The following is a 22,766-nucleotide window of genomic DNA, read 5'->3' as shown; positions in this document are numbered from 1 at the left end:
TGAATTGAGATGTAAAGAAAGCACGGCAAAAAGGTGCCATCTGTTAACATTACAAGGTAGTTTGAGCACATTTTTAAGTGCACTCTGCAATGTTGAGCTGGTGCAGCCAAGCAGCTTGGGGCCTACTTGCCTAATCCTGCGTAGGTCCTCTGTGGCCTCTCCCATGTCTTGACAGCAATGCCCTATTTTCTCTGTGACTTCCCCTGTGAGAAGAGATTGCTCTTCCACACCTCTCAACACTGCCAGGGGGGCAAGAGAGCAGCAGTTTGCCTGGGGCTTTATGGCTCTTACAGTGCTGGCCTGAACGACAACATGTCACAGTGCTGGAAGACATAACCCAGAGGGCTCCCCTGCACAAGCTGGAGAAATTAGCTTTTATTCATTCAGAATATAATAGCTTTAAATCCATTTTTGAGTTAATTGTGGACTGTAGGAGAATTTGTCACAGTCAGGTTAAAGTTTTAAGTCCCTAAGAATTCAGTCCTGGTTGATTTGGCGGTTAAAGGGCTGATATTGTGGAAAACACGAAAAATTAGCTTTGGGATGGATTAGGGTGATGATGGGGGCCCACCTGTGCTGTAAAATTACTCAATTCTATCTCCTCTGTCTTTTAAGTTATTTGAATTTTTAAAATTTGCGGCTCAAGAGATTGCGGAGTTGAGGCTCGACCCATTAGTACATCACACCGGACAGTCAAATCAAATATGCAGGAAGCTTTAGCATGAGCCCACCTCTGCACAGTGGTGTGCTGAGTGCGTACGTAACTTCTGTAGTTGGAGGTTGCATCTCAGCTGGATGATGAACAAAGCAGGACACTGGAAGTCTCGCTCATTGTTCAGCAGCTAAAAAGTCTTTACAGCCTTTCAGAAAATTTACGTCAGGAATGGCTGAAATTGATTTTCGGAGACAGTCTTCCCTCCATTATTGGTAAGTGGTTGTGTGTGTGTTCGGCACGTTTTACAGCTGACTGTCTGCTTATGGAGACTCAGTGCACTGCAGGATATTCTACTTTCTCATCTTCAATTTTTTGATGTTTGATGTCTTTCTGTTACTCAGCTAAAGGAATATATCTGTGCTAAAGTTAAGCTAGCGACCTCCCGCTACATTTGAAAAAATAGACTTTTACTTTATGTGGAAACTTAGACAAGATCTTACTGTTCTGAAACATCCTGTTGAAGTCTCACCTGTGCAGCAACAGGTTCTTCCCCTTCATTCAGGATCAGACTATGGTTCACAGACCGCTATACACTGTCTTATGTCTCCACCTGCAGCCGTTACTCCAAGTAAAGATGTGGCATAAGGGAACTTGCATTATTCATTAGGTTGTATTCCGATTGGCTGGGGGTGAAGGTGGGTGCTGCACTTCAAGCCAATCGGACTAGGTGGTCATGAATAATGTCGACTTTATGTAAATGGCTTCCGAATCAGCATGCTAGAAGACAGAGGGGATTCTGGGCTGTAAGGAAAGATGGATTTGAAAAAATCTTAACTTTTGGTGAATAAAATGTCACATGTATGTTTAAAATAGACTCAAAAGGCCATGCTACCAGATCTTTAAAGCTAAAGGAGTTGGTTACCTTGGTCAGGAGTTAGCAGCTTATTGTAGCTGCTCCTTGTTCAGTTAGTCCCTGAAATATTTAAAACTGATCTACTGCCCCAAATGACAGTTTTGCAGACAATTTTGTTGAATAATGGCAAACAGCTCTGAATACAGCTGCAGGAGAGCGAACAGTGAGCAGTGAGGCTGACATCAACAGTAAAGCTGCATTGATTCCTGTGAATTCCACGTGGGTGTTAGGGGAAATGTGAATTTTGCATGGGAATGGTGGACTCAGCCAGTAAAAAATGCAGACCATAAATGGTTTGATTACATGAAAATCACAGTGTTTCCCCCTAGGATTTTTTTCAGAGGGGTCAGTAAAATAAATAGTCTTCCTTAAATCAAAAAACTGAGTGAAGTTTAGAAAGAATGAAGAACACAGATATCAGTCAGTATCAGTTATTCCTCCTGTCCTCTGCTTCTGATGTGATTCACTGCTGCAGGTACCGCTGGTAGAGAGGAGAGGCTGGTTTGTCTCAGCCAGCAGCTAAGTTTTCAAGAATTTTACTGGTTTTAATATATGTTTCAAAGTAAGCTAAACAGTTAGACTACATACAGGACAGCTTTCATTTTATTAGCCTAACTAGCATGCTTTTAATGGTAAAACATACTGGTTAGGCTATGTAAAAGCCTTACCAACAGTGTGGTTGTGTAAAACTCACTGGCAATGGATAGGACACCGTGGGCAAAGCAGGTGGAATGAAAGGAGTGCACATAAATTAGGTAAATAAAAAAATAAATATTAACATTAGGTTTAGGTGTAGGCCTGTCACGTGCAAGCCTACTGTGCTCCCACTATCCTGGTAGTACAATTTACATATGTTTTTATTTGTTTCTTTCAATAGGATGGGGGGTCCTGTTGGCCTGTTGATTTTCTGTTATTTATATAATCTGATGTCAGATATCTGTGTTAAACATGGTCAGAGTTCTAAAACTTAAGGTTAACGTATGTAGAAATGCTCCCTGCTAGTCAACCTTCTCTGAATGCTTTGTTTGCAACGTTTTTTTTCTACCTTGTCCATGAGCTGACGAGCCATCTGTTCTGTAGCCTTCGTTGTTGAGCTTGTTGCTAAGGTTTTTCCATGTGTTGTCTGCCTTTTTCACTCGCATATTTTGGCTTGAACATATATGGATTTATTTGAGAAGTTGACATTTTGAGTAGTGAAATTCTACCACTATAGTGAATTTGAATAGTTTGTTGACATCTAGAGCCACCAGTGGTCTCCCAAGGGGCGGTTTCCAAGAGCTGGCCAATCAGAACAGAGTGGGCTCATCAGGAGGAGGGCCTTAAAGACACAGGAGCTAAAACAGCCTGTTTCAGACAGAGGCTGAACTGAGGGACTGCATAAAGGATCTGTATGAGTTAAATAAGGAATTTTTTGAACTGTGAATCATGCAAAGATATTCCAGTAGAGCCCCTGATAAAAAATATAGAGCTGTAAATGTGCATAATATGTCCCCTTAAAGGATTATACATAACTTAAAAAGGTGACATCAGAGTTCAACTAAAACACAAACAACAGACAGCTGTGAAGTCTTTTCCTGTAGTGATGGTTCACCAGAACTGAAACTGAGGTTCAGCTTCAAACATGTATCATTATGATTGCATGTTTGATTCACTAGCTGGTGTTAGCTTACCCCACTGGTTTGTCTTTCTCCTGTGTGATTTATTTCTCCTGCAGCACAAAATGTTGGTGAGACATACTGCACGCAATAAATCCCTTCCCTATGAAGATGTTTCCAAGGCTCTGTTCTAAAAGTGAAAAATAACGTTCTAGCTTTTAAAAATATGGCAATAACACCAGAGGGGGCATTTTTATGTGACTTTAGGAGCAACAGTAACTCATTAGGTACGGGTTGAGCACTGCAGGCTGCACCAAAATGCCCATCATCCTACTAAAAAAAGGAAGGTTGAACCAATCAGTGATAATGTTAACAGAAAGGGGAAAATTATGCACATTATTACTTAACTGGGAAATATCAGCACATTTGGAATGTATCTCTGGCCAAACACATAGCATGGCTGAAACTGCCCATTGTATTTTCATAAATTTTGATATACTAGCGCACCCTAGCCAATCTGGAAGCCTTTCAACAGGCAACATGAGCTCCAAACCCTTTTATAACAGAATTGTGTTTCCCTTCCTGCAACCCTCAGTGGAGCGGGGCTGACAGTGTGAACGCCTGCAGAATAATTTAACAGGACTGTGGGGAGAGCCAGAGAAAAGACAAAGCCCTCCAATATGATCTCTGAGGACCCCGCAGCAATCCACTGTTCTCCTCCCTCCATCGCCATTACTGACACTATTGATTATGGCCCTGGGAGTGATGATAGCATTCAGCTCTCTCCCCTCCAGCGGAAGCCACAATCATACCGCCGTGTTGCCCAAATGATAGACTGTCTCGGAAATGAAAGAGGAGGTGAGGGCTGGAGAGAGAGAGATAAGGGTGATTGAGAGAGATAGGAGAGGGGGGCAGTGGGAATAGAGGCTGGCGAGGGGGGCATTAATATGGCGCGGTTAGTTTTTCATAGCAGCTGAGGAATGTAATGTTCCTGTCGGCCGTATTAAAACACGAAGGCACGGTGTCAGAGTTGTGTCAGAGGCAACGGGGCCTCTGTGGAAACATGAAAATGGCGTAATTGCCTCTTTGCCTGTTTGAATTGCTAACAAGGGAGCCTGACATTTTCAAATGGTCCTGATTGCGGAGAGCTCAGGACACCCAGGCAGCCGGGGCTCTTATGTTATCGGTTGCTTTTAAATGAGACAACGGACAGCCTGCCTGTACATATGGAGCGAATAAAAAAATCAACTGGATCTGCAGTATCATCTGGAATGTCTGCATAAACAGGAGCGGCAACTTTTCATCTCTGTTAGGAGACACACACACACACACATACACACATACTGCACGTCACACGCCAGGTGGCTCCTTGATTTAATTAGCACAGTGGAGCTCCAATTAGCTGCAATAGTAAATCAGATGGTGCTTTTCATCATGGCACTGAGCTGATAGACCCAGTAGGACTGTGTTCTCCATCTCCTCCAGGGAAGACAGTGGATCACAGTCGGCTGTAAGCGGAGGATTATAGAAGGATTATAAGTAGACTTTACTACTTCAAGCCACTTCTGTATCTTGGTCTTTGTCTTTGACCCTCGGGAACAGAGAATGTGAGTGTCAGACAAACAAGATCACCTTTGGTTGTTCAGTGTGAGGTTCAGATGCCACATACTGAATGTTCTCTGCCCTGATAGTGGAGATTGAGCGTGCAAATACTTGTTCAGTGCGGTGCTGTTTCATATTCACACAGTTGCACAAATTCACACTGTGGAGTCTCCCATTACTTACTCCAGTATTATACTGTACCTTTGTATACTTCTTACCTGAAATCTGTGTTATCTATTTGTGTACTCAGCTCCTGCTGTCTCATCTGACATTCTCAGAGGAACCCTGTAATAAAAATCAAATCGTATCTCTTATCTGTCTTATTTTACCTTAAGACTTAAAAAAATACATTGTTTAAAACCTTATTATCTAATTTCCCATGCCATGAAACACAGCTTTCTAATAAATCAATTCTGTCTGTACATTAAATAATGGTGTTATCCTAATCATTACTACTGTAGCTACTCCCAAACATAAGTGTTTTATGTCTGTTAGACTGCTACATTTACAAATCTTCCAATGACACAATCAGATTTTTGTAGGGTTGTTGTCTCCTGGTTGATTGATTGGTTGATATGCTCTCGACCGACCAAATTCTCATTGGTCAAATAATTGCCTTTTTACTTTCATAAGGAGGTAAGTGCTACATCAGTAGCCTTCAGGATTAATCCATTATTTCCTGCAGTGGGATGGACAGGCTAACAATAAAATGTATTCAAAACACCCCCCATTGTTTTCAGAACTTTGAACTCACCCAACCTAATGGAGACTGCTAAGTCTAACTGTACCCAAAACTGTAGCGTATCTCCGTTAAGGAATAGGCATAGCATTGCGTAGTATGTTTGCGTAGCGGGTGGGAAAGAGCGAGCAGCAGGAAAGTGACGGTGGATGCGAGCGGAGCAGAGGAAAAGGTTACCAGTAAGTTGCCAGTCTGGCAGTAAATGTACAGACTACAGTGTGTCAGTTAATAAATGCTAAAAAGTCACATCTGTTTCCCCAAGTGCTGGAAAAGTGAAAGGGGTTAGCTCCAAAGTTAGCAAGAATGGGTTAGCGTAACCTGACAACGCTAAACAGGAATAGAGAACAGATGTGTGGCTGCTGAGTTCACTGTGCACTCTATGCCGTTACAGTCAACCGCCCCCGCCACCCCGCGACTAATCGATTAATTGAAGATTATGTACAATTTCAGTCGACCAGCATTTTCTTTGGTTGACTACAGCCCTAGATTTTTTGAACATTCCTGATGCGTGATTGCAGACATCGTGCCATTTTTTTCCTGCTGAATACCTTGACCTCAGACTTTGAGGCGCTGACCTTCATCACAACCACCTCCCACTCAGCTGCAGTGTGTGCTGGAGGCCCCTGCCACAATCTTATGCCCATGAAACTGGATACTCTCCACTCCTCAGCATCTTAACATGCTGCACCTGAAAATCACTTGAAGGTGCATCAAGGCTCCCAATGTCATTACCAACCGTTTTAAACATTACCGTATCAATCATGGGTTATTCCCTCAAGCGAGGTCTGCGGGATTGTGGAAAGTGTTCATCAAGAGCTCAGGATGTCTGTGAGAGAGCTCTTGTTCAGGTTCAGGTTACTTTATTTGTACCTGTAGGTAAATTTGGTTTGCAGTAAACAGGACATTCATCTTGACACACATTTTACAAACAACAGACTATAGACAAAAATGTGCTCATGGCTCCAATAATCAGGACTTAAAGGAAAAAATAATAAATGAAAGCCACCAAAATAAATAACCACTAGAATAAATACATTTAAATGCAGGTAAAAATAAATAAATAAACATTGCTTCTATAGCATCTGTGCAGTGTTGCTATGTTTTGTTCATCTGAGTATTGGCTGCTGGAACAAAGCTGTTTTTATACCACTTTGTTCTACACCATGGGACTATAAACCTCCATCCAGAAGGAAGAAGCTGAAATTCACTGCGCTGCAGGTGTGAATCGTCCTTTAAAATCAAGCTGGTTCTCTGCTGTAACTGTGATGTACAGGGAGGCTGGGTTAAGCTGTGATTCACCGATCAGCCTATTCGACCATTTAACAGTTTGATTCAGAGAGTTTCTGTTCTTTAAAAGATAGGTTTCCAAACCATAACACCAAAGTAAAATATAAAATTGATTACATAAAAGCAAAATAGAATAAGCTCATCATGGTTTTGTTAATGTAGAAATAGGACAGTTTCCTCAAACAAAGCAAATGTTGGTGCCCCTTTTTGCACACGGCTTCACAATTTGCTGAAAAGTTCAGTTTTGAGTTAATAATTGTCCCAAGACTGTCACAGTTATGAAGGCAAGTGGACCCAAATGCAGAGACAACAAGCTGGCGACAGGAACTGAAGAAAATAATTGTTTATTTGCCAGACTGGTTACTGGCAGACGAAGACAAAAACAGAGACTGGCTGACTTGAAACATGAGGAGCAAAAAATAACAGCTGCAAACGCTGGGATATGTTTACCACGAATTGACCAAGAACTCAAAGAACAGACAGGTATAAATACACAAGGAACTCATCACAGAGCGAGACACAGCTGGAGTGCGGCAGGCATTCGAAAAAGAGGAGAACACAAGGATTGATTAACAATGAAGACAACATGGGTGTGGCACGCAACAAACAGGGCAAGGCTAACAAGACTGAACGCTGAACAGGTGTGCAGGGGAAAACAGCCTGAGCAGGACTATAGCAACACATGAGAAACACAAGGTTACAAACTGTCAAGAATAAAACCAAAGCAAGGCTGAGATAAAACTAAAGAAAACAACCCTAGTCTAACAGAAAAAACAATACCAAGCTCAAGCACTACACAAAGAAACACAAATGTCAAATGCAGTTATCACAAACAATTTGTAACCCAGAGCACATTCGAAACACACACAGAGCAACACCAAAAACCCCCAAAACATGAACAGTCCATGACAAAGATATCTGTAAGATTGGACACATTCCACTGGGCATGGGCCTGTCCTCTAATATCAATTATCATGTGTTTGGTTTAGATATGTTTTAATTGAAGACAGGACTCCTCACACCACTTGACAAAATCAATGATGACCAGGCGGTGGCTGGTCTCATTGTCCTGAAGCCGACTAACAATAATAGTCAAGAGTCATCTGCATACTTTAAAATGGTTCTATTTTCACACCTGCTGCGACACATATTTGTGTAGAGGATAAATAATAGGGTTGAATGCACACATCCTTGTGGAGAGCTCACAACTCATGGACTTAAAAGAAATGCACCTGAAATACGTTTGTCTATGAAGGCAGGTTCTGGGATTGGACTTGAGTACCCTGCTGAAGAGCACTTTCAGATGTTTGTTGATTTTTTTTTTTTTTTTTTTCTTTTCTTTTCCTCTGCATTGAAACTGGAACTCTACTGGAATGCAGCTATAGGAAACACAGGACAGTTTGGCAGTCCCAGCTGCATGAGGCTTGACTGTCAGTCCAGATGAGGTTTGAATGAAAGCTCAGTGTGTGGTCGAGTAGCTCTAGAGATACTGACAGTGTGCTACACACACACACACACACACACACACACAGCTCTCAAGGTACTGACAGCTCAATCAGGTGGAAACCTTATCACTGATTTAACTGAACTTCCTGTGTGTGTGTGTGTGTGTGTGTGTGTGTGTCACTAATTGAATTCAGGGACCTTGGCGCAGTGAGACAGTGTTCACGGTCTCCCTGCTCTTCATATATAGTTATGAATCAGGCCAGCGTGTAATTGCTATTTTGACACAGATGTCGCGGTACTGCCTTTCTCCTGATTCCCTTCATCCACAGTCATTTTGTTCATATTTTTATACCTGAGGAACACATTATAACATGACTAATGTGACCTTAACAAACATTTATTTGCATACTGGTCCTGTTTTAAATGCTGTGTCAGCAGTGCTTCAACAGATTATATTATCATGGTAGCTGTGTAGCAGTGATTTGTTACCCAGGCGACGGGTTTCTGTGCCATGTAAATGTGCATATGGAACTTGAGAGGAGCCACGAGTTCATGTATTTACTGCATTACTACACAAAGGGGTTAACTAAAATCAATAGGGCTCATCCTCTGGGGATCAGGAATATCAACAACAAGTTTCATGGCTATTAGTTTTCAAGATCCCTTATGGATCAAAGTTTTGATAGTGGAGACATTTTGAACTGAAGTAGGTTCAGCAACTGTCTTATATTACGAGAGAATTCCTGAGTCAAGTACAATGGAGAGAACTGGAATCATGTATTTCATCTGCTTAAAAAAAAGACAAAATATGAGGCTCAGTGATAATACAATTCAATTTTTGTATGTAAAGTGCATGCAAGGAAAAATGTAAGCTATCCACCTTCTCATCCTCAGCTGCAGAGACAGCGAGGCCCATCAAAGGACCAGATGAAAGGCTGACCCAGAGAGCTCAGCTCAGCTCTCCAATTCAAACACTGACATATGCTGCTACAGTTCCTGGCTGCAGCCACGGTGAAGGCCAAGCAGATGGAGGACGGCCCAGGAAGGTAGCATCCACAGTGGTGTGTGTGTGTGTGTGTGTGTGTGTGTGTGTGTGTGTGTGTGTGTGTGTGTGTGTGTGTGTGTGTGTGTGTGTGTGTGTGTGTGTGTGTGTGTGTGTGTGTGTGAGAGAGAGAGAGATGATGGGTGGGAGGCAGCGTGCAGGCTTGATCCTAGAGACTTGGGAATCTTAACCCTCTCTCTCTGTTTTATATGTGCATTTTCATACACAGCTGCCACACTCAGCCAGCTGAGCTGCTGTGGGTTTCCAGATGTTCTGTCTGCATGTGTGTGGCACTCTAATGAGGGCCACTATTGCTTTTCTCTACATGTCACTGACACAATGAAGAATTGAAGTAGCCAGTCACAAATACATTTTAAGACTTAAAATCAATAATCAATTTTAAAAAAAAGACCTATGTGACATTGTTAAGTGACAGAGACTCATTTATTTTCATATGTATGTTTGAATCCAATTTTTCATTGGCTACTCCTGCGATACTTGTTAATTTTTATTCCTTAGATAAAAGGCTAATTGCAGACAATGATATCATGTCAAGATATTTCTAGCACAGCTTCAGTAAGTGGCATAGCTCTAGGTATAGTAATGTTAGTGTGTCAGTTGGTTGGTCTACCACTTTTGTCCAAACTGAAATATCTAAACAACTGTTTGGTTTGCCATGAAAGACATGCATGGTCCCTATAATGAATCCTAGTTAGTTTGGTGATCCCTTGACTTTTTCTCCAGTGCCACCATAAGGTTGACATCATGGTTTTAAGTGTAATGAATGAATAATAATGAATGACTCTGGTGATCCCTTAACTTTCCTTCTTGCATCATTATCACTGCAAAATTTCAGTTTGTCCAATACTTGGATAAATTGCCAGCTGTTGTTTGTGTTTACTGCTAATTGACAAATGTTAGCATGCTAACATGTTAAACAAAGATGGCAAACATGCTTAATATTATCTGCTAAACATCTTCATTATGGGAATACTGAATAGTGATATTAGCATTTAAGCACTGCTAAGTATAGCTTAAGAGAGAGGCTAGTAGATTCCTAGTCTTGTTTATCTAAATGTCAGCTTTTGATGTCAATCCCTCAAACTGAATTCACCAACAAGTCCTCCAAAATAAATGACAAAATAAGCTATCTGTCAATGCTTTCTAATGGTCCATGTGAGCAAGTGAGAAACCAACATTGATTGGTAGGAGACAGGCTGTGAATGCTGTAAGAAGTTATAAAAATGCTGAAGGACAGTCTCAGATTCACACAGGTCTGATTTGTAAGTCAATGTAAGTTAGTTGCCAAACTTTTTATGAAACTTTTCCAAAAACCTGTGTGAATCTAAAATATTAATGGCCAATTGAGCATCAGCGTCAGGTTGTAAAAAGTGATGTGATTTCTCAGATAATACACGTTAATATGAATAATGGTTGGTCAGTGCCATTAAATGTCCATCTGACAGGAGAGGGTGGGAGGAAATGGGAGATGTGAGGAGATTAGATGGAGTGAAAAATGGGCCGTTATGAGCAATACTGTTACCTTGTGAAGTAGTAGATTGACAAAGATGGATTTCCCACAGTTCCCTGATGTCCAATATATCACCAGGGGCTGGCTTTGTCCTTCACTATAAACCCTGATAAGTACAATCTACCTAAAAGTACTTGAAAACAATTCAGGAATGTCACTCAACTTACTTTGTATGCCATTAAAAATTGTCAATTTAGTTAATTAACTGATGATTATAACCAATTTAACTACTTTTCTGGACTTATTGATGTTTTTATTTGTTGTTCTGGGTTTAGCAAGTCCTAGTTCCTTGATTTCCCCAAATTTAATTATATCTTACACTCCCCTATAGGTCTGTTTTCCAATTGTTTCCCAAAACCTATATTTAAACAGATTTATTCCCCTAAAAAGACTTCTCTGTGAACAAATTACTGTATATATTGCTTTAACTTTGTTTTCTTCCTTGCAGGCTCGAGTGAGCTAGCATTAGATTTGTGTGGCATCTAACTTTTAGTTGTGGTACAAACCACTGTGTGCTCTCGTTCTGTTTATTACCTACCTGTTGGCTCTCTCTACTTCTTTGAATCCACTTTTGTGGAGTTAGGTTTCCAACATTTCCTGTATGTGTTTCTCTTCTGTGGTCTGTGGTTTTGTTTCATCACATCAGGCGATATGCTTTCAGGGACAAGATTTTTCTCAAAATGACATTTGAGGTAATTATTAACCTTTTCATCTTGATGAAAAGAGACTGGAACTGTTTGCTCCGAAATTGGCAGCCACCCTGTGAGTTTTTCTTGAGTCTTAATATACCCAGTAACATCTTAACTAATGTAATCCCATTAAAACCAGACGCAACGGCTGTTGGCTTCCACCCAGCTGAGTCTGAGTGTGCTCCAGGCCTATGAGGATGAAGGATGCTAGATTACAACAGCTGAACACACTGAGGCTAAAAACTTTCAGATGAACAGACAAGCCTGAGATAATCACATCTGTGGCTACTTCCATTTACATAGCTATCCATCTTTGATAGCAGAACCGCGGCTTTGTTTTGACCAGAAGGAGTGGAATAGCTTCTCTATCAAACACAACAGTTGCTCTCTAAACACAACCAATTAGGATGACGGATGACTTGCGCCTCAGCAAGCATCCCACGAGAGACATGAACATACAACTCGAATAACAACACAAACAAAGAAAAGTCAGAGAGCTGTGTGTGAAATATTGAAGTGAAGTGAAATATTTTTCATCCTGGGAATTTTTGTGCTTTGATTCCCTCCCCTCGGTCGATTGTTCTTTATCACGCCTGACACTGTTCTATTTGAGGAGATTTGTAGCGCAGGGTTTTGATGCATAATGGATGGGTGCTGACTCGGAGCAGTGCCTTGTGGGAAGATGGAGGAGAGCCGGGGAGGGCGTGCCGCTGTTGCTGATTGCTTCTTATTGAGCCCAGGCGCCCTTGGGATCGGCGTTATGAAGCGCGCAGCATGCAGAAGTACTGTACTGTGTCATGCCTCATGCTATAACCTACATGAGTTACATGCAATATATCTTGTGGTGTTCACAAAAGAGCTTCTCTCCCTTATTTACTATTCAGTAACGCACCATTATTTCCTTTAACTGTCTGGGACACTGAAGGTCTCATTGAAGAAATAAACCAAGTTGTAAACAATGCAGAGCTCCAGGAAACCAAACCTAGAGAGGTCTCGCTATAGCAATCTGCAGATCTGTTAAGAAAACTCATTACATGAGAATTACTGGTGAGAAACCTGTTAAATGAACACTCTTTACCCTGAGGACAGAATTGCTCAACAGCAGAGGAATCCTGTTGTTTTTGTTTCTATATTTACAAAATTAATATCCAGGTGTCCAATGTTGGTTTATGCAGGATGTACAATTTTATAGCTATCACAAGTTATCATAAACATTTCTTACTTTTGTTACAATAAAATTCATAATATACGGTGTATACATTCACCTGTGATGCATGTTGAAATTTGGGTTTAAATTACCAGCCTTGCCTTGTCATCCCTCCAGCTGCATCTTTTCTCATTTCTTTATCTTGCTCCTGTCCATTTCCATTTTTCTCCCCTACATAGTGGTATCTTTGTCGGAGCTGCCGTAGGCTACTCAAATACGTTTGAGCCCTGGCTCTGCTAAAAAAAAAAAAAGGAGTTATGTTCAGTGATGACAAGAATTGATTTCCAATTTCCTCTACAATGACTGCATCATTTCCAGCGACTCAGGCAATTTGGCCTACATTACCGAGGTTGCCGGGGGCTGTAGATCAGGGTGACAGCTGTCTTCACCTGAGGCCCCGCTCACTGAGATCAGAGAGAGATATTTACTCTCACTCTTTTCACTGCCTGTTTCAGAAATTGGTCTTGTCCTTTAGAGGATTCAAGATTTGCACCCTTTTTGTGGACAGAACAAATGTGCTTTGTGTTTGTATGAGGGAAATATTTGGTTCTGTGTGTGTCTGGACAGTGATGTTTTGTTTTAGCTTTTATTTATAATAGTTTAACTTGACCTTTTTAAATGTGCGTTGCTGAGATTCTGTTTAATTCTACATTTGACATTTATTTGTCTATCTAACAGCTCCCGCCATGTCACTTAAGGAGCTAATTGAGTGGAAAAGAGATGGAAAACGAGCCTGTCCTGATCTACTGATGGTATAAACACGTCCAGAATAGTAAAAGCATTCAGTACAACACAGGCGTTAACATTGTTTTGAATTTGGTAATGTACTAGTAATGGACTGGTCTCATTTTCTATTCCAGAGAAGGGAATTTTTCACTTTTATGGACCCCACACACTCATTCTAAATGCAATGGAAGTATATAGTGTTTAAAGAGTTGGACCATCTTATCAATATCCTGCAGATATTTCCAAGATGTCTAAGAGTAGAGTGGGAAAAAAAACTTTATGCATTTTCATTGCAATATTAATGGACCATCTAGATTCCAGGGCTATGAGATGTTTTCTACTCATGTGGGAGATATTTTGTAGGATCTAAACTGCATCAGAAATGCATGACTATAGATTTCTTGCTTTTAGATTAATCTCTGAAACACCCATGACATGATATTTTGACATTGAAACCAAGTCTTAATAAATAGATCATTTTATCAGTATGTCTTATGAACTGGATATACGAGGTTAAAAGCCCCTCATTTATGTGTTTTGGGAACTTTGACTCCACTTGTATTCATAACAGCAAGTTCATAGTTGAAGTTTAGCTCACTCACCTTTGGGGCCCCGGGGTTTTTGATAGAAGTTTCAGCACAGAGGTTCTTATGCGCTATTGATTAGCATTCCTTTTTCAAACCTCTCCGTCCCCCAGAGGCAGCAAAATCGCCTCAGTCAAATCTACAGTCAACATCACCTTTTCACCACCTCACAAAATTAGATCAGCTAAAGTCCAGTTGAACTTTAAAGCACATTGGTCCCAGATTGGCAATTGACCAGCTGTTGCAGAGCCAAAGGTGTTGCACCAGCACTGCTTTTAAGAACTCCTCTCACTGATTTATCCACTTTAAATGTTGTGTTTGTCGGTCATCCTGTGTGTTATGGGTCCTTCAACAGAGAACAGAGGTTTTGTTGTTTCTAGAGGTTGTGATTGGGAGATGTGTTGATTTAGTGTTTCTGAGAGTGCTTCACGGTGAGAAGTGACAGAGTGATGGGCAGGTTCTGTGGCTGGAGGTGTGCGTGTGTTATATATATTTTGAGATTGTGGTGATGGAGGGGTTGTAGCGATGAACAGCTCATCGACAATCAACCTCCAGCTGTCAGCTCTCCACCGGCGTCCTTCACCTCTGTCAGCAAATCTGCAAATGTCAAATTGCTCGGACGAGAGGGTCTGTCAATACACAGGAAGAAAAATCCATCCACTGCATGGTTTTGTCTTTGTATCAGTGACTCATCGGGGGAGGGGGGGGGGAATCCATGCTTGTCTACAGCTACCCAAAGGTCAGAGTTCACCTCTCAAAACTATTTCCTATAGGCAACAAATCCCATACCAAAACAGCAGATCATGCTACAGTGAGTATCGCAGAGACTAGTGTGATTGGAAGACATCATCAAGTTTTACAAGTTCCAACTGTTAAAAGCACAATAAAAAACAGTGTTAAAAAAAAGAAAGACATCATCATTCAATTTACACTGGATGTTACTTGTTAAATTGGGTCTCTATAAGGTGACAATGGCTCCTATTAGGCATGGTGTGAGGATGGAGCTTTATCATAGTGCTGGTGCAGAGGGATAAGTGGGAGGCCATTTATCAGCTGTAATGCATTGCTCACAGCAGTTTTAATCAAAGAGCACTTTGTCCTTTTGATGAATGGTCTGTTGGAGGGGTGTTCGGCATTGAAACACTTTTGTGGCTGTGTTAGACGGCAGAATGGAATTAAGCTTCAGTGACAGGATACAGTATTACTGTATACGTACCAGTGAGGGTGCTTGTTTTGATTTTTCTTAACTCCTTTTGCCGTATCTCACTATCTAAGCTGCTGTAATATATCAGTGGTGCTGTTACTTGATGAAGAAATGTTAGCTTTTTAGGACTTTCAGTGAGAACAAGACTAAAAGGTTTTTTGTAAAACGTGAATTTACACATATTTTCCCGCCATGGTGCAAATTGAAATGTTAGAGTTATAAGTTATAAGAGTCATGCTAGCAGCTCTGTGAAAATCTCATGACAGTCCATCGAGTATTGTTGAGATATTTCACCCAAAACTCAAGAAGAAAACTCAAGGGAACATCAAGGTCATTAGGATACATCATTTAGGAACCATGAATGTCTGCACTGAATTTCATGGACCAAAGTGGTGGGCCTACTGAAGGGAGACTGCCATTGCCATTCATGAAGCCACGGTGCTAGCTAGCATGGCTAAAAAGATAGATATGACAATGCACTGTGTAATGTTTTCATTCATTTTTTTATTGAAAAACCAATAAACACATCTGTTTTCTTTGATATATGACAAAATGTAACATTTTGAAGAGGTGTCATGGGCCTATAGTCATGATAAGCAAATATATGATAATCACCACTGTTGTGAGGTTTTTAGCTGCAGTAATCTACATATTCTTTTCAGTATGAGCATGACAGGGAAATTATTCTTCACGTCACCTCAGATTTTTCGTTCTCCTAAAGGAATCATTTTAGCAGATCAGAGCTTTTAGTTTTGGTACATTTAAAGGCTTCACGTGGAATTATAATTAGATGAGAGAGATATAGTTCGCCCTCCCCGATGGATCACAAAGAGAATGTGGTATAATTAAACCAATCCCAAGATGGCCGTAGCAGTTTATAGGAAAATTCATTACCTCTTATTCAACTGGCAACAGATTTACAAATCATTTCAGTTTTAAATACTCAACATTTCAAGCTGAAATGCAAGACTTTTTTTCTATTTGAAGAAGGCGTCCTTTTTCTTTCAGTAATACAGTGGTTTAAGCTTTAGTTCATACATCAACAGCATTATACAAAGAGCTAAATATAATTCAAAGGTCAGAGCCCAAATTCTGTGCAAAATTGCTACGGTATGAAATGAGTAAAGACATGAAAGAGCTGAGAAAAGAAACAGAATGTGATCTAAGGAGAGAGATGGAGGAGATTTTTTTAAAAAAAACTCTTATCAAACCATTTCTTTCAATCTCCTGTTCCCTCAAAGACACTAGGCTCACAATTAAGTCCTCATGCAACCATGTAATATTCCAAATAGCTGAAAATCTCTAATACTGTTAACTAATGAGTTGGCTAATCCAAAGCATGCATTGAATCAATATAGAAACCAGTGTCTGGATGAATGAGAGGTGCTGCTCAGAGTGTCTGGGTGCTTTCTGGTGGCCCAGTCTGTGATTAAAGTGAGGGAGGTGAGGGGGGGAAAAAAATCAATAGTTGAATTCATCTCCCAGATCACAGGAATGTATTAGCGTTGTTAAACACATTCCACTTACGCAGCAGATGAGCACTTTTCAGACGCATAAAATGAGTCATCATTTAAACCATCTTTTAGCAGTGTGTCTCCAGCCATTAAACGCTGCCAAACTGTCATTAAGCTACGTCTCATTTCCTGTCAAATGGACGTGTCGATGGCACTGATTCATAGCTGCAGACGTCTCTCAGCTGATGGGAAAGCACCGAAGGGTCTCATCAATTTAAAGTTAGGCCTCAGTTGACCCTAACTTCCTCACCCCCCTTCTCTCTCTCTCTCTTTCTCTCTCTCTTTCTCTCTCTCTCTCTCACACACACACAGCTCCACACACATAAACTATGTTTTAGAGCACATTAGGATTACCGTTATATGCAGCAGCTGCTTTAGCCTTACAGCAGGATTTATGAAATGATCTCATGTTCTGTGTGATCTTAAACAGTAATATTGTTTTGTTAATACAGGGATGCAATGCAAGCCAACCAGTCTTTGCAGGATCATGTTCTTGGCCACAGGGTGGTGATGTTTGCCTACGAATAATCTTTGGGATTACGCATAGTCTGCTCGGGTGCATCATCACCTTTCCAATTTAATAAGCAGAGATACCCCACACATGTTTGTCTTCATCATGGCCAGATTAAACTGTTAGAGGGGCCCAGCCAGGCCAGAAATGAGCTCTTGGGGCCTTATTGACCCCAGACACAGTCCTCCCACCCTCTGTGCATTGTGTATGTAATTCCCATTAAGCAACATTATTTACCCAGACACCCAGAAACCAACCAGTACTCCTACACTATGCCCCAGGTTTTCTGTGTGTCATTTTGTTTATGGTAATCTACAAGACAAATTCTCCAACAAATTTGCAATTAAAAAATTCCCTGAATCAACTGACATACAGTGAACCTGAACCTTGAGGTTCTGGGTCCTTAAAGCAGTCACCCGCTTTGTACAGCTGCTAACTCAGCCTTTTTCTTTCAAGATGTTCTTTCTGTGAGACCCACACTTATCTGTTATTGCATTCTTTCAGTGTCTGTACAGTTATTTTACTGGACTAACCAGGAGGTTCTTTACCAGTGACTCACTAACTATGAGTCCAGTGTCTAAGTATTCTCCATTTCTCTCCTGTCTCTCCACTCAGTCGGTCTCCCAGTGTTGCTGTCACAACGCATGCCAAACCACGGTCCTAAAGCCTCAACCGAGCATGACAGCCCTGCACCCTGCCGTTTCTAGCCCCACCACTCTCGGGGATACGCCTTAATTGGCTCTCTTCTTGTGTGGCGATAGGTCCCCCTCTGCTCATAAGTCTTAAGTACAGTGAAGCATTAGCATTTGCTCATGCAAAGAGGGTCTTCTAAAGCTTTTCCTAAAGAAGTGCCACTGATCTTTCCCAGGGTTCAGTTCAAAGGGAACACCAGCGCTTGCCAGATGGGTGCAAGAGAAGATCAGTCTTGCCAAATGAGCTCTCTCCCTCTCTCAGCCATCTGCACATATACACAAAAACACACACAGGCACACTCTCCTTTCTCTGATCCAGTCATTGTAACTCAGATCACTAGTTAAGTTGACCCTTTAATGCACTGGCTTCATTAGAATAGACGTGACCCAGAGAGGAACTGAATATAAGCCGTGACAGAAAGATAGAATCTGATCTGTTAGAGTTGTGTAACACAGGTGTACAGCTGTCATAACCTACAGTGCAAGATTTCAATAGAGAGGAAAATAGAGAGAGTGCGACAGAGGCAGAAGAAAGAAAAATTATTGCAAGTGTGTTGAATAAGACGGATCTGCCAAACTCCGCTCTGATTCTGAAGTACTTTTACAGCCAGACAAATCGATACACACAACGCTACCAGGCTTTTGGCACAAGCCACAAATTCAACAAAACACAATATCCTGTTACCCACCGTTAAATTGGATCAATAGTTTGTGTTCTCTTCTTTTTGCTAAGTGTGTTCCAATGTGATATTTCTTTTACTCACAGTCTTACAGTCTATAAAAGCAACTTACTGGAGCATGAGTAGAGATTTAGTGTAGCAGAGAGTCAGAAACAAGTGCTTTATTTTCACTGGAGGTAGAAGTTGGGAGTCTGTCTAGTTACTCAGAGGGTTGTTTTGAAGCAGCACATGCTTAGTTAGCAAAGATGTCAGGTTCACTACATCTGCATCATCAGTCAGATGGAGTATGGTGATGGAGACGGTATACATGCATCTTCCTTCATGGGCTTCCTTATTCTTCTACACTACTTGAATCTCCTGCTTACACTGTAAAGATTTATGGTATTCACCGATGTCACTTTGTCTCTCTCTTATCTGCGCTGGCTTTTCTCTTCCTTTCATTTGGGCTAAAGCTTGATTGTTTTCAAGGTCCAACAGTGAGCTTTTTTTTTAAAAAAAACAACAAAATTAACACCACATTTCCTGGTGCTTTCTGTCACAGAAAGAGAATGTTCTTAGTTGTTCCATGCATAATGATGGGGGAAGCTGACATGAAGCTTTGCAAGAATAAACATACCAACATGACACATCAGAAGCACTAATGTTGAGTGTAACTCATAAATAACAAACACGGTTTTTTGACAGGAAACTTAAATTTTAAATTCTTTGGATCGGCGCATGTTGTGTTCAAAATGCAAATGCTTTTTTTTTAATATTACACTTAAAGTACTTAAGGATATTTATAATGAATCCTTGCTCTTTCACTGCTTTGCCTCATGTTTGTATAACTTGGATGTTTACATTTTTTAAAGCAGATAATGAGATGTTTTTCTAATTTGTTACTTTAATGTGTTTCTATTTTGCATTCTTAGGATCTGGACATGTTGATGTTGGACGCTTCAGTGACTGGATTACTGGATCTCATCCTGAAGAAGGTCAGATGTGCTGAAATGTTGATGGATGGAATTTAAAATAAAATGCATGTTTCCTTCTGTAAACACTGTTTTAACCATATTTTCACTCTGCTACTTCTACACTGTCATATCTGCTATTTTTATCCCACGTGTTTTTAATTAGTTTATTTCATAAGATGTGTGCTGCATACAGACAGTATAATATATGCAGACATGCATGTTATACACATATATTTAAAACCATACATGTTTTTATTGAACTCTGTCAAAGGCAACCCTCTATCCAGTTGTGAATCTCAAATCAAATGAGCAATGTAGCAGATTTACTTTGCCTACCTACTTACACAATGTGAAATGTGTGTAGGGGGTGGAGGAGGCTGCCAGTCTTCTGGGCCGTGCTCCTGTTTATTTACGGTAACTCCTCCGTTGCCTCAAAATGATCGGGTAATGATTTATTAATGATCTAAAATGTTCCACACAGCATGGCAGCCCAACAGGCAGCAGAGCAGAGGAGAAGCGAGGCAGTAACGGAGGACAAGACGTTTGGAGGGCTTTACAAGATACAGAGGTTTCGACATCCTAATTAGGGTGTCGGGCCTCTGCTCATTAACGCAGCTTTTCTTCCTTTATGAGAAAACGCTGCTTCCTCTCTCTCTCCTGGCTTCTTTAATCTCGTTTTCTCTGCCTCTGCCGTGAAGCCCTGGGAAGGTACTGCGTAGGAAGATGTAGCAGCCAGGCAAGACATATAGTGAAGGGCAAAGATGTTGACACAGTCAGCTATCAAAGGAAGTCATGTTGATCAGGCAGGAAACATGCCTCACCTTGCAAGGCATTACATTATTTATTTGTACAGCTGAAGCCTCTTTTCAGAGAAAGCAGCACAACAGTACGTCTCTTCAGTTTGTGTCTTACCTGAATGGTTGATAAGCGGTGCTGGAAGTCTGGTTGCTGCCAGAGCAACATGCTGCTGGTTGCTTTTGATAAGCCTCGAGGATGAAAGTGTGCTCCAAGAAGTATAGACATTGTGGAAATTAGAAACAGAGCTTTAGATTGATTTGGCACTGAAAATCACAGACAAGAGATAAAAGCCAGAGAAAGATATGAATGAAAATTGTTAATGAAGATGATTTTGCTCAATGCTTCTTACATGTCAAAGGCAATAGTAAGGTTGTGGATATCATGACAATATAATTAGATCATTAATGTTGCCCTTGCAACATATGTTATACAGCTACAACTCTGTGTCAAGCTTTTGCCGGTGATGAACTTGAAACGGTGTCACTCAAACTGTAATGTGGCTGGCTGGTGAGGACAGAGAGAGCTAGCAGCATATAGCAGAAGCTCTGTGATAGCCAATTAGCTTAGAGAGCCCACAGATAGCTGAATGGCGATTTTCCACACTGCTACTTCATTCTACAGTACTTGGTGTCAGCCTTACAATACCAGGTCTCCACGGCACCTCATTCTCTAGTCATACATGAGCAGTTGAACATAGTCAACTCAACCTGCACCAGTTGGTCATAGCGGCAACTTTGTACACAGTTCTCAGCTTTTGTGGCTCCATTCAGTATTACAACAGAGACACAGTAGACTGACTCAACTGTTAGAAAACACAACCAGGGTGCTGGATGTCATTTGAAATTTTTGGTAACGATACCAAATGAAAAAAGTTTTAAACGCAGCATTTAACATCGTCAGACTGTTTTTGCCAAAATACAGTATAAAGTAACTGTTGTAATCAAAATCAGGCAATATCTGATCAAAGAAGCTGACTAAGCATTTGGCACTAACCCTTGGTACTGATAAACGGTGCTACACACAACTCAGTTAAGCACCGAGTTTTAGTCTTGGCACAACATAGCCAATGGGAATGACTTTTAACACGAGTCAACCAAGTTATCTAGCTTTTTCTGCTCTGAATAATAACACAAAATAACTACACAAAATGAAGTATCGTAAGTATGTGTTTGTGCGTGTGCACAAGCTGCAGAGTATCAAACAAGCAGACAGACAAGACCAATGGACAGATAAATGAACTCGGACACTTACAGACATCATTCATATTCCCTCTTCTTCAGATTTCGGAAGCAATGATTTGTGGAGACGGGGAGGAGACGTGGGCTGATGTGCTGAGATATCATGATGGCGTACTGCTGATTGATGAGGACTCTGACCAGCGATCTCTTCCTGCCACCTTATTTCTTGTTCAGGTCAGTTCCAGACAGCAGACAGAAGTGATGGATGTCAGGTTTCTGATTAACTAAAGCCAGACACTCAACCGGGGTTCCTGAACACAGATCTATGTGCTCCACTTACCTGTTCTGATAGAGGATGAAGTTACAGGATGATATGCGTGATATTAGATTGTTACTATATTGTTCATCTCACTAAAAGTATTCTACAAAAGGAGTGAAACTTGATTCCTTGGCTTATTTATAAGATGGAGTGTAAAACTTCACCTCTAATGCTGGATAAATGGAAATAATGGGATCATTTTTAGACTTGTAAATGCAGAAAATCACTATGATATGTGTGAATGCTTAAAAGGGAATTTCCTTATGTGTAACTGTTAAAGGTAGTCATAGTTAACTGGACGGTGTTGGGTTGGAAATATGTGTAAACACCTTAACAATAATGTGGATTTAAAATAAGGGGAATCAGCTCAGAACATTACACCTAATATCCGTATGTCAGCATCATTACTGTGAGTCCATAAACATGCTGACGTTAGCATTTAGCTCAAAGCACCAGTGTGTCTAGGTGCACAGTAGTGTAACATAGCTTCCAAAAACATAATTCACTTGATTCACAATCTAATATCATTTCTAGTGTTATTCACCATCTAACCTCACACATTAGACATTCCGTAACTGTCCTACATGAGGACGTCGAGTGTGTGTGATAAGGATGTGTGTGAGACAGTGAGAACGAAGTGAGAGTGGTTTAGAGGTGGCGAACGGAAAGTCATTCACCGTTCAGCTCGACGCCCGTCATCATCTTCAGTCTAAATCATTCTCTCCTAGCAGCTGATTGCTTTTTATTATATGCACCACACTAATAATCCAGGAGAGAGCGTCCACACAGAAACACGGACACACACACAAACACACACACACACATCAAAGAAAGATGTCTGTTGATGTCTGACAGCTGTGCTCGACTCAGGATCACTCCACCATGTTGAGTTTCTGCCAGA

General features: G+C 40.9%; 1 protein-coding gene across 9 annotated transcripts in view; it reads left to right on the top strand.

Moving 5' to 3' along the window:
- auts2a (activator of transcription and developmental regulator AUTS2 a) overlaps positions 1-22,766 on the top strand; it is a 479,781-nt gene that overhangs the window by 10,577 nt on the left and 446,438 nt on the right. For all 9 annotated transcript variants that reach the window (XM_044369937.1, XM_044369938.1, XM_044369953.1 and 6 more), the window contains 3 exons: positions 9,132-9,283; positions 19,529-19,591; positions 21,649-21,780. The gene's annotated coding sequence lies outside the window, so the exon portion shown is untranslated. The remainder of the gene's footprint in view (positions 1-9,131; positions 9,284-19,528; positions 19,592-21,648; positions 21,781-22,766) is intronic.

This window comes from Thunnus albacares, chromosome 13, assembly GCF_914725855.1.
Source record: "Thunnus albacares chromosome 13, fThuAlb1.1, whole genome shotgun sequence".
Classification (NCBI taxonomy): domain Eukaryota; kingdom Metazoa; phylum Chordata; class Actinopteri; order Scombriformes; family Scombridae; genus Thunnus; species Thunnus albacares.
This window is presented reverse-complemented; position numbering and strand designations above follow the sequence as displayed.